Genomic DNA, 15,334 nt, shown 5'->3' with positions numbered 1-15,334 from the left:
CCTATACAGTAGCCAATAATAAGGTGTATGTATTATAGTAATAATAAGTGACTCGGCAGGTCACTTCTCTGGGCTACGGCACTGTGTGTGTGTGTGTGTCTCCGCTGGAATGCAGAGGACTACCAGTGTTCAAAGGGAACTCCTCCTTTCTCCGCCACCAGAACAAATTGATACCCACCTTATTGACGTCACACCAGACGTCAGAGCTTCGCGCGAGGCGCAAGGACGGGCTAGAGCGCGAGGCAAGCGTTGCCGGGCAACCAGCGTTGCCAGGTTCTACGAGAGAAATAAGCTGTGAGCAACCAGGTCTAGGAAAACAAGCCCAAAAGAACCAACTTGGCCACATGAGCACTTTATTGGCTATTTTCAAAAACTCAAAAACATTCTAACAACACAAATGCTCCCTGGCACAAAACATTTTCATGACAATATTTGAGAATGAGAACCACTGGTTTAAATAATATATTTTTAAAAATGGAAGCAAGCCTAAATAAGCAAGTACACTTTAGAAACAAGCCCAAAAAAAACACAACCCGCAACTACCAATTTTTACAAGCAACTTTACAGAAAAAGAACCCCCAAAGTCGCTTATAATAAGCGGACATGGCAACCCTGACGGTGACGTGAGTGCTGATGGAGCGGTTGCTTGGCGATGGGGCGGTGACGTCAGTCCTAGAGAAGCGTCACCACGTGATGTTTCCTCCCGGGCTGTTCGGTAGTGGAACTCTGTAGTGAGCTGGGCTATAGTAGTCGCTCATATCCTGGCATTGCCTCAACTTGCCGTTGTTGCCCTAAATTGACTCCTGTAAAGAAGTGAAACAGAAAGTAAAGGTACTTAATATCTGATGAAGGACTAATGGGATTAGACAGCAGCCCCCTCTCCCACTCCTGTGAATAGGCTACACATTCAATTATTTATTTTTATTTTCTGTTCTGTTCTGTTCTGTTCTGTTCTGTTCTGTTCTGTTCTGTTCTGTTCTGTTCTGTTCTGTTCTGTTCTGTTCTGTTCTGTTCTGTTCTGTTCTGTTCTGTTCTGTTCTGTTCTGTTCTGTCCTTTTGTGTTATTCAATGCTTTGAAGGCAAAATTAGGTTACTTGATCCATCTTCATATCTGTCATTTTAAAAGTCATTGTTTGCCTCAAACTGTCCATAGTTGATTTGCATGCTGCCTTATGTTCTTCTACTCCTCTCATATTGCAGACAACCCCCATAAAATCTTGACACAATGGCATGGGAGACGGGGGTTGGAGAGGGTTACAGACAGACAGTATAGTCATGTCGGTTTCAGTTCAGGTAGACCAGAACAACATAGAAAGAAAGGAAAGAGAAGGGAGGGGCATCCAGGCAAAGAGCACAAAAACCTGCGCACAGCACACACAATTGTGTAGTGTACACACACACGCGCACGCACGCACGCACACACGCACACATGCACGCACGCACATCATGCACTCACGAACACAAAAATGTACACCATGTGCACACAAACACACATATCTCTCTCTTTATCTAGAATTGCTGCAGTCATAACTAGTTGTTTCAGTTCTTGTGTCTCATCATCCTTTGCAAACATAATTCATCGCACACGCACACACGCGCGCTCACACACACAAGAACTACGTCACATTGAATTACAAATAATTTAATATAATAACATAATAGTGTTATGTCAGTCTGAACAAACTGTTCAGACAGTTCATGAATCTTATTTCCATTCTTTGTGACAGTTTGGAACGCACTGCTGGGCTTTGGTAAGACACTGCATGATTTCCTCTTGTCAACGTGAGCCATGCAGCAGAATGCACAGTTCAACCGACTGAACATCCCAGCCAGGACCGTCCTACCCTGTCCCTGTGTCAAAGGTGACCAACTTGGGGTCATTTTGGACATGATAATCTGTCATTTCTAATATCAAGGCATGTCAAGGCATTAAGTAAAACTACTTCACTCCTTTACGCTCCAATACTTTCCCCCATGCCCCTCAAAGTACTTGGGAAAATCCCATTGAAAAGAAAATAGTGTGTAAGTTATTAATGCTGTCAGCATGTTCAGCCTGGTCAGTAGGTTATTGCTACCAAGGAAGATGGCAGCAGATGCAACAATCATCTCCCATGCATGGCCATTAGAGATACTGTACCATATCGTTGCAGCATTTACTTTTACTTTTGATACTTAAAATACGTTTAAAGTACATGTAATTCTTTACGAATTTAATTTACAGGGTATTATTCTAATGGGTGACTTTCACTTTTACCAGAGTCATTTTCTAGTTAGATACCGCTACTTTTTCAGGTACTTTTTCCACCAATGCAGCAAATATCCTATTTTGATTTATGAGGGCGGAAAAAATAAGCTGTTATTATTTTTCTTCCGTGTGCCTTGGCCATTGACGTACACCGTCAACGTCTCTAGTGTGCTCTTTATGATTGACAGCCTTGTGCTTTATTGTTGGACAGAGAGTGACTTATGTTCTATTAGCAAGGTTGCTGCACTTAAAAGTCGATTGCGTCTAGGGTTGCCAACTACTTGAAATCCAAATAAGGGACACCCAGACACCCACCCTTATGTCTAAGTAAAACAAGGGACGCCCAGAAATAGGTAAAATCTCACTGTAGGCCTACAGCTTTTATATATTATATTAACCACTTGAACACCTGCATCCGTATTCTGGGGGGAACATTCGCCAAAAATAACAGATCTACAAGCTCCACGTGACGAGTTGTGATCTTGTAGATCGGCTATTTTTGGCAAAGAGTTTTGGTGCACACAGAAAAAATCTGTCCAGGAACAGAGACAATTGAGGTCCAGTTTACTAAGACTAGAGGGTGGTTAACAACCTGTATATGTATGAGCTGTTTAAACGTGTTTCAAAATAAGGAATAAAGTGTGTACCAATAAGGATAAAGCGACGATTCCTTATTCCAAGGGACAGTTGCATGGCAACCCTAATTGTGTCCCTTATCACCTGTCAAATGCAGCCCTCGGCACAGAGGTTTTGATGCTAATGGGGATTTCCCTGTGGAAGTGTCAAACTCAGTATTGTGGTGAAATAAACACAGCCTACACAGCAGTGAAAGGTCACACAATGCATGAGAACACAGATGCTATCCACGTGGTGCTGGAGCAGAGTGAAAATACATAATACAGGATACATAATCCAAACAGACCCTGGCAGGCCCACATAGAGATGAATGACATGGATCTGATAAGAGTAAATGGGAACAGACTGAAAAGTAGCACCCCAACTCCCCAGGCACTTGCAAGTGTAATTACAAAAGGTGAAGTGAAAGGAAAAAAAAAGACCAGTGACACAGTTCTTTACAGGTCAGTTTAATGATAGGTGGCTCAGAATACATTCTGGGTTGTGGGAGAGATCACAGTGGCAGAGATCACAAGGATATCAAATGGGTGAAACAAAAAAAAATCTGAAAATGTCATGAGTGAATCAAATGATTGACTGAGCATAGCAGCCTATACAGAACTGTAACAGCTTGCACAGAATGTGTGCGAGAGTGAAAATGCAAAAGCTCAAGAGAGGGCAGGAGTTTACCCTCCCCGTGCTCCAGAATGTTAGAAGAAGAATGCAAAGATCATGCAAAGCTTCCCAGCCAAAAGGTCACGCACGGTTTGATGTGCGATTACACCGAAACCGCATAGCCTCTCTGCTACTGCTCTCGTTGTTTTGTCAACTACATCTCTACCCGCCCCCATTTGAATATTGCCTTGATTTGCATGACACATTTGTTGTATTCCCTGAGTGGGCAATTCCGCCCTAGTTTTATAACCTGTGTTTACCTGAGACAGATGAACTCAGCAATCAGTTGTTTTATTGTGAAAGAACGAAGAGGCATAAGATATTGGACAAGTGAACCTTCTGAAAACATCTAAGTCCTCATGACAAGTCAAGTTGCTACAGAACATGTTATCTTAAACCATCTCACATGCAGGTTCTTTTGGTCTTAATAATTGAATAATCACAAAACCTTAAACCCTAAAACTATGTCCAGGAGATGTTCTGTATTCATTGCCCCACTGTAAGTTAAGCCCATTCTCAACCGTTGCATCTTCTTGTTTAAAATAATTCCTGGATAGACAATTTGTAATCCCCCCTCTGCCTCTCTTTCTCTCACTTTTCCTTCTTTCAATCTCACTCTCTCTGTGCCCAATCTCTTCAGTATTTCTGAAATACAAGTACAAAAATAGTATGTGGAATGACCCTGGGTAGCACTTAATTAGCTAGCTAGTTAATTCATTAATTAATTGTATGCTTTTGAATGCCTCTCATGTCTTTGAATGCCCTTTTATGCCTTAAGTATACCGCATCTTTTATTCCCTTTGTGTATGAAATGTGCTGGAAAAAACAAGCAGCCTCATCTTGACATAGGAAGTCAGGTGGTGTGTTTGTGTGCGCATGAGGTGATGTGATTCAGAGGTCTTGTTACTGTAATACACTCAATAGCATGCAGTGCAGTTTAGATGGTGTGATTGTGATTGTGTGTGTGATTGTGTGTGTGTGTGTGTGTGTGTGTGTGTGTGTGTGTGTGTGTGTGTGTGTGTGTGTGTGTGTGTGTGTGTGTGTGTGTGTGTGTGTGTGTGTGTGTTGTGTGTGTGGGTTGTGTGTGCGTGCGTGCGTGCGTGTGCGTGCGTGCGTGCGTGCGTGCGTGCGTGTGCGTGCGTGCGTGCATGCGTGCGTGCGCATTTGTGTGAGAGTGTGCTTGTGCATGTGTGTACTTGTATACGTGTGAGCACCAAATGTCTGCACAACTTTAGTACAATTTGAAAATATTATTTTAGTTAGACTTACATTTAGGAAAAGATTCAGGTTGGGGTTAGTATTAGGCGTGTAGGGATTTGTTTTAGGTTAGGGTTGGAGTTATGGCAATTTATAGCTGGGTTGGGGTAAAGATGGCAAAAATGATAGACTTGAAGGAAAGGCAAACTGAATGTTGAGTTTTCATTTATTAGCATTTACTAGGACAACAAAGGCTCATCAGGTATGTTTCACTGTTTTGTAAGTTGTTACGCTTTTAACATTATAAAAAGAGCACTGTATCGCACGGCACAGCCATTATATAGACGAATCCACAGACGTGCTGCCTGTAGTCAGCCATAGCTGCGGTGTCAACGCTCCGCACCGTTACACCGCAGCAATGGCCGCCTACAGGCAGCCTACAGGCAGCTACAGGCAGCGCGTCTGTGGATTCGTCTATAGGCAGTGTGCATGTTTGGCCTGCATACATTGTCCATCAGTTTCTAATGCAATATGTTCCAGGACATTTTCCTCCTTTCATTTGGTGAGCCGCTAAATTGTTGATATACAATAGGACAGTGCACAATCCTATTTCAAATTGTAGGCTACATAAATGTGGGGGAAATTATAAGTGTTTTGACCATGGAGATATAATGGCTTTGACTGGTAAGCGTTTCAGTACGCAGGACCCAGATAGCATTCTTAAACCTTGTCTATTCTCCTGTCCCTTAACAACAACGGAAACAACAAAGCAAATGACAGCAGCAGCTTCAAAGGGAACAGCGGATGCCTTTGAAGTAGAATCTTTAATGTCCTGGATCATGTCATTAAGGTCATGTGTTGAGTCAAATTCAATATTTTATAGCCTGGCAGTCTCCAAGGTCAGGATCATGGAAAACCAGAAGAATCCTTTGGGTAAACACAGTAATCAGATATGTGTGAAACAAAACAAGTTGAACCCTGAAAACCCAAGGGAGCAAACAACACAATAAAATCCTCATTGTTAATTTTACTCTGAGAGTGTACAAATGTAACCAAAGGATTTTACTGTGTACCAAAGGTTATTAATCCTGTGACAAATCCATATAATCCATGTGTTAAAATCTCCACAGGCTGTCTTTTTTTAACTCAATGTTAATGTACCAACAGTGCTCACACAGTACAGCCACTTACTGTACTTACTTTACGTTGGTATATAAGGACAGTTGCTATTTAAATATTTCACATCCAGGATGTAGATTCACAGCCATACCACATGGTGGTTGTGTACATACCACATGGTGGTTGTGTACAAACCACCTGAAGCTCAGTTATAAACAACAGTAAGCTCCTTTTCTATCCTGTAAAATCCTGTCCATGTCTAGTCCTCTCCATGACATTGGGCAGCAGCATAGTGACCTCATCCCAGGTCACCAAGACGCACAATCACATCCATTTTGAGAACCACATTGCAGGACATGCTCTCCAGGATGTTGTTCTGAGTCCTCATCATCTCTGTGCCACTGTAGTTCCGTCTAGGCCGGCTTCCATGTGCTCTCTCTGTCTCTGCCAGTTCAACTTGAATGCTCTGTCCATACTTACCATGACCAATCATGATACTGACATGATACTAACATGATACTGACATGATACTGACATGATACTGACATGATACTAACCATGATACTGACAATGATACTGGGATGATACTGAGATGATACTGACAATGATAATGAGATGATACTGACAATGATAATGAGATGATACTGACAATGATAATGAGATGATACTGACAATGATAATGAGATGATACTGACAATGATAATGGCATGATACTGACCATGATAAGTAAGTAAGTACTAGGATGGTAGGTGTTGGCTCGGGGTCATGCCTATGTTCCCTCAACCCTATGTTCCCTCAGTTTAGGATTAGCTTGGGGGCTTAGGGTTATGGTTGGGGTAAGTGTGTATGCTCTCTACCTCAGCAATCCATCACCCAGGCGTCAAGCGTCTTGATACCAACAATATGCCTCTCCAACCCTCTACTTACTACGACCCTACTTACTTACTAGTTATACTCATTATGTGTGTATGTTCTATACAAATCCTGTGAAGCTATCCTGCATGTGTATGGAAATGTTTGGGGGGGCATTTCTTTTACACTACATGTACACATTACATTACATGCTCTACAATTTGTTTGAGTTTTTACTGAGATCTTATGTTATCTAATCTTACAATTGTGCATAAAGCATTTACCAACCACACTGGGCTCTGCTACTGAGTTTGCTAGAGGGGTGTAGGGCCGTCCAAACCAAGCACTATAACTATCATCATCATCATCATCATCAGGTCTCTTGCTCGGCAGCGGGGACGTCGCCATGCGTAGAGCCAATCAGCTTCACCAGTCTTCTCCATTTGGGTCGGTCCCGTGCTAGGGGCTCGGCTTCAGCTACCGTTTGGTATAGGTCCCTGGTGATGGCATCAATCCAGCGTGTGCGGGGCGCACCGCGAGGCCGTTTCCAGCCGGCGGATTTTGGATTGAAGTGGAGGATAGCGGATGTAGGGTGTTCAGGAGGGAGTCTTTTGACGTGGCCGTACCATCGCATCCGGCGCTGTGCTGCCAGGCGGGATGAGGGGGGCTGTTTTGTACGTTCCCGCAGCCTGATGTTGGAGACTCGATCTTGCCATTTTATCCCCTCTATTGTGCTCAGCGCTCTGGTGTCAAAGCCGTCAATTCTGTCCGCCAGGGTCTTGTTGAGAGGCCAAGTTTCTGCTCCATAAAGAAGAATGGAGAGAACTGAGGTGTTATAGATCCGTAATTTGGTCTCTCTCGTTATGGAATGGTGTCTCCACAGCGGCCTCCAGAGAGTTTTCATGGCACTGGCTGCCAGGGCACGTCTCCGATTTATCTCGGTTGCTATGTTGCCGTTGTTAGTGACAATGGACCCGAGGTAATTAAAAGAGGTCACAAACTCAACTTCTTCCCCACTGATGTGCAGCGGGGGGGGGGGGGGGGGAGCTTCGCCTCCGATGTGCATGAGTTTGGTTTTAGCCCAACTGACCTTTAGACCCAGTTTATTGGCTTCCTCTTCGTAGATCTCCAAGGCTTCTCTTAGCTGATCTAGTGTGGAGCAGAATAGTGTGGTGTCATCTGCATATTCCAGATCTGTGAGGGGGTAACTGCCTAGTTGAACCCCGGAAATACGAGCACAGATCCGTTCCATCAGATGGTCGATGATGCAGTTAAACAGGTCTGGTGCAGCTACCCATCCCTGTCTCACTCCGCTGTTGATTGAGAACCAGGTGGAGTTCTTGCTGTCAAAAGCAGCCTTGAGATCGAGAAAGGCAATATAGAGGTGTCTATCTCGGCGGAACTCATGTGCCTTCTCATTGATGAGGCGGAGGGCAGATATCTGGTCCGTTGTGGATCGATTTGGCATGAAGCCCGCCTGTTGGGGGCGGCTTTTGCTTCTAATGGCCGGAAGGGCCCGGGTGAGAAGTACACGGGTAAAGATCTTTCCTGGGATGGAAAGGAGTGTGATTCCTCTGTGGTTACTGCAGACCAATTTGTCACCCTTTTGTTTCCAGAACGGGAGGATGATACCCCGGGTCCAGTCTTCCGGGGGGCACTCAGTTATCCAGACCTGGTTAAAGGAGAATACCGGACAAATTAAGTGTTGTCTTTGATGTCTCGTTACTCACCTATTGACGTGAAAAGTGGCGTTCTTTTTTTTCATAGATTCCCCTGTCGTCATTTTTTAAACCCCCTCCGTTGTCATAATGGGATTTAACACTGGTTGCTTGTTTCAAGAACCTGGCAACACGAGTTGCCAGGTTATGGAAAGAAACAAGCATCCAGTGTTAAATCGTTCGGCAGTAGCGCTAGCCTCTCAGGCTAGCTACTCTCATGTTTGACTATCATGAGACTCCACAATGACTAGCAGTAGAGAAAAAAACAACTTTGCATCGGTTATAATAGACGAATCTCCCTAACCCACGCGCTCCCATTATGACAACGGAGGGGGTTTAAAAAATGACGACAGGGGAATCTATGGAAAAAAAGAACGCCACTTTTCACGTCAATAGGTGAGTAACGAGACATCAAAGACAACACTTAATTTGTCCGGTATTCTCCTTTAATAATGTGGGTTAGCCACTCGATGATATTGTCACCGCCCAATTTCATTATTTTCGCAGTTTAGACAAGGTTTTCGCGACCTCTTCTTTAGTCACAGGGTCTACGCTGCAGTTGTGATTTGCACTGGCATTTTCAGATGATACGGTGAGAGTGGGGTCTATTTGTGGTGGAGGATGATGCAATAGCTCACTGAAGTGCTCCTTCCAGCGGCTGATACATTCATCCTCAGAGTTAAGTATGTTACCCTGAGAGTCCTTTACCAGGGCTGTCCTCTGGTGGGGGCATGTTTTTAGTCGCCGCAGTGTTCTATAGACTTGGGTGAAGTTATTGTTCTCTGCGGCAGACTCCAGGTATTCTGCTTCTCCTTGCCAGAATCTCTCCCTGTCTTCTTGAATCGCGATGTTACGTATGCGATTCAGGCGACGATATTCAGTCATGTCGCCCCTAGGACGGCCAGCTCTGCGGAGCTCTATGAGTGATATCCAGGGACACCTAGGTGTATGGTGAGTGCGTCGGATGGAGTCAGCAGTTGCCTGGTTTATTGCGGACATGAAAAGGTTCCAATTGGCGAGTTCTTCCTTCGCCAGGGCATTATACCTGTTGGAAATGGAGCGGGTAAACACTGCGGTGATGGTGGGGTCCTGGAGATGAGAAGATCTCAGTCGAGGTGGGGCCTGTGGTGACGGAACAGCCTTTAATTTCAGTCTCAGCTGGGCTACCAGTAAGCGGTGGTCCGTGTTGCCTAGCTGGGCTCCACGGTACACACGACAGTTGGTAACACTGGATTTCCAGCGACTGGAGATGATGATATGATCAAGGGCCTTACGGGTTTTGCCATCATTGCTGTACCATGTCCATTTGTGTATGTTCTTCCTGGGGAACCACGTGTCCACAATAGATAGACCCCCTGAATTACATAAATGCAGGAGGCGGTCTCCGTTGTTGTTGGTGATGGGATCTGGGGATTCTGGGCCAATGATGGTTTTGGTCTGCGTGTCCCGAGAGGCGGGGGAGACAGTGGCGTTGAAATCTGCCAGCACAATAGTGATGTCATGCGGGGGTATCTGCTGGAGGACCAGATGTAGTTTATCATAGAAAGCGTTCTTTGCCTGGTCGTCTGCGACCTCTGTTGGAGCGTGGGCAACAACGACTGTCAGTTTGCCGTGTTGATGGTGGAAACGGGCGGTCAACAGTCGTTCGCTGACTGGGGTCCATCCAATAAGAGATTTTCTGATATGGCAGTATAACTATACTGTAACTATATTGTTCTATATGCTCTTTTAATGTTTTGGTTCCTCAACTTTGTAGCAGCAATAATAAAAGAGAAATTAGCAAGCAAGTAAGTTATAGCCTAGTGCTTGGTGTGTCGACGGCCCTTATATGTGGCCTCACTGACACTTGACCTGGGGTTGACCGAACACTTATTAAATCTCAGTTCATCCAGCCATTCTTCTGTTTCACTCCCTGCTTTTGCATTGTGTTGTAGTCTCTTAAAAGCACCTTTGTGTGAGTGGTTTGTTGTCTCAGGGAGGACAGAGGTACCATGCTTCCTCGTTAATTAGTTCTGGGCTGTCGTTGCTTGTTGACTTTGACAGGAGTCTGCTGTCCTCGTGAGCTTGTGCGTCAAGCTACGAATCTTCTAACAGCTAACAGCTCGAGTACCTCCCTCCACAAACAAACAATATCATTGATATCTGTCTCTCTGACACACACACACACACACACACACACGCACGCACGTACGTACGTACGTACGCACGCACGCACGCACGCACGCACGCACGCACGCACGCACGCACGCACGCACGCACGCACGCACGCACGCACGCACGCACGCACGCACGCACGCACGCACGCACGCACACACACACACACACACACACACACACACAAACACTTTAGACTTAGAGCGATATACAGTACGTAGTGTTCTTTTTGCAAGGTTAAAAGTGCAAACTGACCAGAGCCTTGTTGTCCCAATAAATGCTGATAAATTAAAACGCATCATTCAGTTTGCCCTTCCTTGAAATCTGCTTTTCTGTCAACATTAGTAAGATCAGGCTCCTGGGGTAAATATTTTTTTCCGTCACACACGCACGCACGCACGCACGTACGCAAACACACTCTATTACACTAGCATTACACCAGGTTAATCTTAACCTGCTGGCCCAACTCCAACCCTAAAAAGGGGTCATTAATGATCCCTGAGGGGAAATTTTCCTGCAATTTATATAGTGTGCTGCTCGTGTGAGCGCATGGGGGAACAGTTAGGTGTTAAGTGTCAAGCTCAGGGACCTTCTGATTCACAGACAGTCGCTATACAGTCCCTCCTGAGAGCTACTGAGCCTGTTTACTATCCTGGACCAAAAGTCCCCATAAGGGTAATAGAAAAGAACTATTGAAGGAAAATATTTATGGTTAAGACTCATAACAAGTTCAGGTTGAGGTGAGGGTTAGGATTTAGCATTTACAGCAGGGTTTATTTTTTAGGGTTAAGGTTATTTTGAGGGCTACTCCTCTCATATTGCAGACAACCCCCATAAAATCTTTCAAACACAATGTCATGGGAGACAGGGGGTGGAGAGGGTTACAGACAGTATAGTCATGTCAGGTTCAGTTCAGGTAGACTAGAACAACAGAGAAAGAAAGGAAGGAGAAGGGAGGGGCATCCAGGCAAAGAGCACAAAAAACTGCACACACACACACACACACACACACACACACACACACACACACACACACACACACACACACACACACACACACACACACACACACACACACACACACACACACACTTTTTAGAGGACCTTTTATTAAGTAAAGAAAGCGGCCAGCGGTTTTAATCTTAATATTGATTTCTAAGATAACATTCATAATTTTGAACCACAAAAATGAATCCTAACTATAAATAGAGAACATGCTCAGCATGGTGCGTAGGGATGTTGCGCCACAAAGTCTTTCCTGGAAGTCTGCGCTTTACTGTAAACAAGATAAATTATGATTTACAACTGACTGCTTCATGCTTTATAGGACCACAGGTTCTTAACATGGGGCTCCCTGGGGCTCTTTTTTTTAAGTCTGTGGGGACTCCCAGCAGAGTGAAGAATACTTCATTGAATCATTCCTGGAAGTAAGTACATAGTATGAATGATGTGAAGTTAACACTTTGCTCAAAGTCCTGTTCAAATATTCATAATGCTTTAAAATGTTGAGCTGATTAAATGTATTTTTTTGTATCCTGATCAAGCAGGTCACATCAGCAGTCTGTAATGCCTCAGCTCAAAACTGCCTCTCAATTCTAGGAGACTTCAATGAAAGATTCAAACCGGATGCACCCTTCACGTGCCACAACAACACCAACCGCAATTGTGAATTTCTTGGAACACAAGCTACTGGCTGCGAACACCCTGTTCCAAAAAAAGAATAGACAAGAGATAGAGCTTCCAGCTACGTCAGCTAGACATACATACTGGAAAGGCACGTGGTCCGTGGAGGAATTTGATCCTGAATACTGAAACTTATCGAGTTGTCTCCATGAGGGTTCGACTGAGCCTGAAGGTCCCCAGCCAAGGCAGAGGACTCGATATGACTGGAACAGACATAATTAACACAATGAATTAACCATCAACACATCCTTTATCATAGCCCTTGCCCCCATTGCCCTGTGCCTTTTCATACACGTTCACAACCCTACACATTGTCTTTACATGCCCCACATGGACAGAAAGATAAAGGGAGGTAGGGCATGCCTCCTGGTGGATCTTTGCACTCTGCTGAGCACACCTTTCTTCTAACGGCAGCAAATCGGCAACTTTACTGTAAAATGGAAACAACTTCCCTATCCAGACAGGCTTGAGAACTCCTGGGTTGTCTTGGTGTGTTGGTGAGACTGGTGGGTTGGTATTATGCAAAGGTAATAGCATGTTGCCATAGCAAGGTTTGGATAACCTATGACGTTTTCAGCACATTTGATTATACAGGCATACAGTTTACCATTTTATTATGTCCAGGTGAATTTGCCTGATTCCTCACTTCATAAGCAGCTCACAGTGAGCTTGCGAAATGGGTCATAATAAAATCCTGATTACAGTATGACACATAACACCAATGTGTGATACAGTGCCTGGTGGCGGTAGATACAGGGACATCTAATTCTCTGATAGCCATACGTAACATTGGTCCATCCGACTAAAGCCCTTGATCCTTGATCCAGCAGTTCTGTGGAAACTGTTATCTCGGGGTTTGAGGATGTAAATACTAGCCCAGCGCTAGCCATACAGTATGCCAGTCTAGACGAGCCTGTATGAATACCTGTGTGTGCAAAAGCCCCCCCCCCCCCTCCCCCCCGGAGACAGAGCCATGTGCGTCATTGCAAAGACCAGCCTATTATCCAAAGGTGAGGGTGGCAGGGAACGAGGGGCACCCGAAGGAAAAAAGTGAAGCAAATTGACAAAGCACCAGAGATGAAAAATGGATAATGCAAGGAAGACCGCTGTCACAAAAGAACACTCTGTTTTTAAAAGAATGCATTGCAGAAGAAAAGAAGGAGCATTGAGCAATAAAGAAAGGCAAGGGGGGATGGGCCAGCAAGAGTGAGCCAGCAAGAGTGACCCCACTGTACAAAAAAGGAAGCAAATTAGACCCAATGTTCCAACTACCGCCCTATTTCTATTCTTAGCTCCATCTCGAAAGTCATGGAAAAAATAGTTTATGAACAGGTTGATAAGTATCTTGCGGACAAAAATCTAATTTACAAATTCCAATCTGGCTTCAGAAAAAAACACTCCACTGAATCATGCCTTCTCTATTTGAACGACTACATCAAACAAGAGGTCGACAAGGGCAAATATTGCGTCATGGTCATGCTGGACCTCCAGAAGGCCTTTGACACCCAATTCTGGATGATAAGATAAAAGCAATAGGTTTTGATGATACGTCGGCTAGCTGGATGAGATCTTATCTGGAGGGGAGGGAACAGGTGGTCGAAGTAAACGGAACCCTGTCCCCCCCCCCTCCCCAGTGAGTTGTGGCGTTCCGCAAGGAAGTATACAAGGACCTTTACTGTTCCTGATATATGTGAACGTTAAGTCATCAGCTTGCGACTGCAACCTGTTCCTGTTCGCAGATGACTCGGCTCTACTGGTCTCGGACAGGGACAGGCTGCAGGTTGAAAAATCTCTCAGCTCTGAACTCGATACGATCCGCATCTGGCTCTCTGACAACAAACTATCATTACACCTGGGTAAAACCGAATCCATTCTCTTTGGGTCTAGTGTTAACCTTAACAAGGCTGAGAGCTTCACAATCAAAGCGGGTGACAATGTTATCACAAGAAAGGAGGAAATTACCTACCTGGGTTCCATCTTGGAGGCATCTTGGAGGCAAAAATAATACGTTTTCTGTACAGGATCAACTTTCTAGTCAGTAAAGATACCCTGAAGATTCTCGCAGGGGCCCTCATCCAAGGTCATTTCGACTATGCATGCTTCTCATGGTATCACAACACCACTAAGGCCTTAAAAACAAAGCTCCAGACATCCCAAAACAAACTGGTAAGGCTACTTCTTGGCCTCAATCATACAACCCATCTAACCCCTGCTCACTTTGCTAGGGTTGGATGGCTCAGGGTTGAGGACAGAGTACGGCAACTTGCTTTGGGCCTGGTCTACAAGATTCGACACAACATTGGGATCCTCAAAATACTTCCAAAACATATTTGGGACAGACAGACAGACAGACAGACAGACAGACAGGCAGGCACGCACACACGCACACACACACACGCGCACGCACACACACACACACACACACACACACACACACACACACACACACACACACACACACACACACACACACACACACACACACACACACACACACACACACACACACACACACACACACACACACACACACACACACACACACACACACACACACACAAACCACACCTGGTGGTTTAAGTGGTTAATGTACTGTACCAATGTTCCAATGAAGCTGTAACTGTTTGTCAGTGCTGTTTGTTGTTACTTGGGTTAAGATGTCATCATGTGCGGCCCCCACTGGCCTAGCGGTCCAGGCACATAGGCTCTAATGCCTGACAGTGTGTCGCGGATTCAAATCCTGATCCCGAAGACCTTTGCACGCACGCGCGCATACGCACACACACACACACATAGTAGCACTTCCTCCCTCTCTGCACTGGGGCAGGTTAAACCCTTTATACTCTGTTGACAGGATCGGTCACTGAAAATAAGAAATTTAAGTGATTTGCATTTGAACATCACTTATTTTCAACAACATGTGAATCACCTTATGGGGGAACAATGTGTTTTGGTTTGTGAGAAGCCTGAAGAAAAGAACAGCTCAGCGTGGATTAAGAGATCTAAGCTGATGCAGGGATGATGATCAGGACATCTGTGTGTGTTTGCCTGCTCCAGACATGTGAGCTGTGACACT

The sequence above is a fragment of the Gymnoscopelus braueri genome, assembly GCF_963280865.1.
Source record: "Gymnoscopelus braueri genome assembly, chromosome: 18".
Classification (NCBI taxonomy): domain Eukaryota; kingdom Metazoa; phylum Chordata; class Actinopteri; order Myctophiformes; family Myctophidae; genus Gymnoscopelus; species Gymnoscopelus braueri.
The sequence above is the reverse complement of the archived record's forward strand: the minus strand, read 5'-3'. Positions refer to the sequence as shown.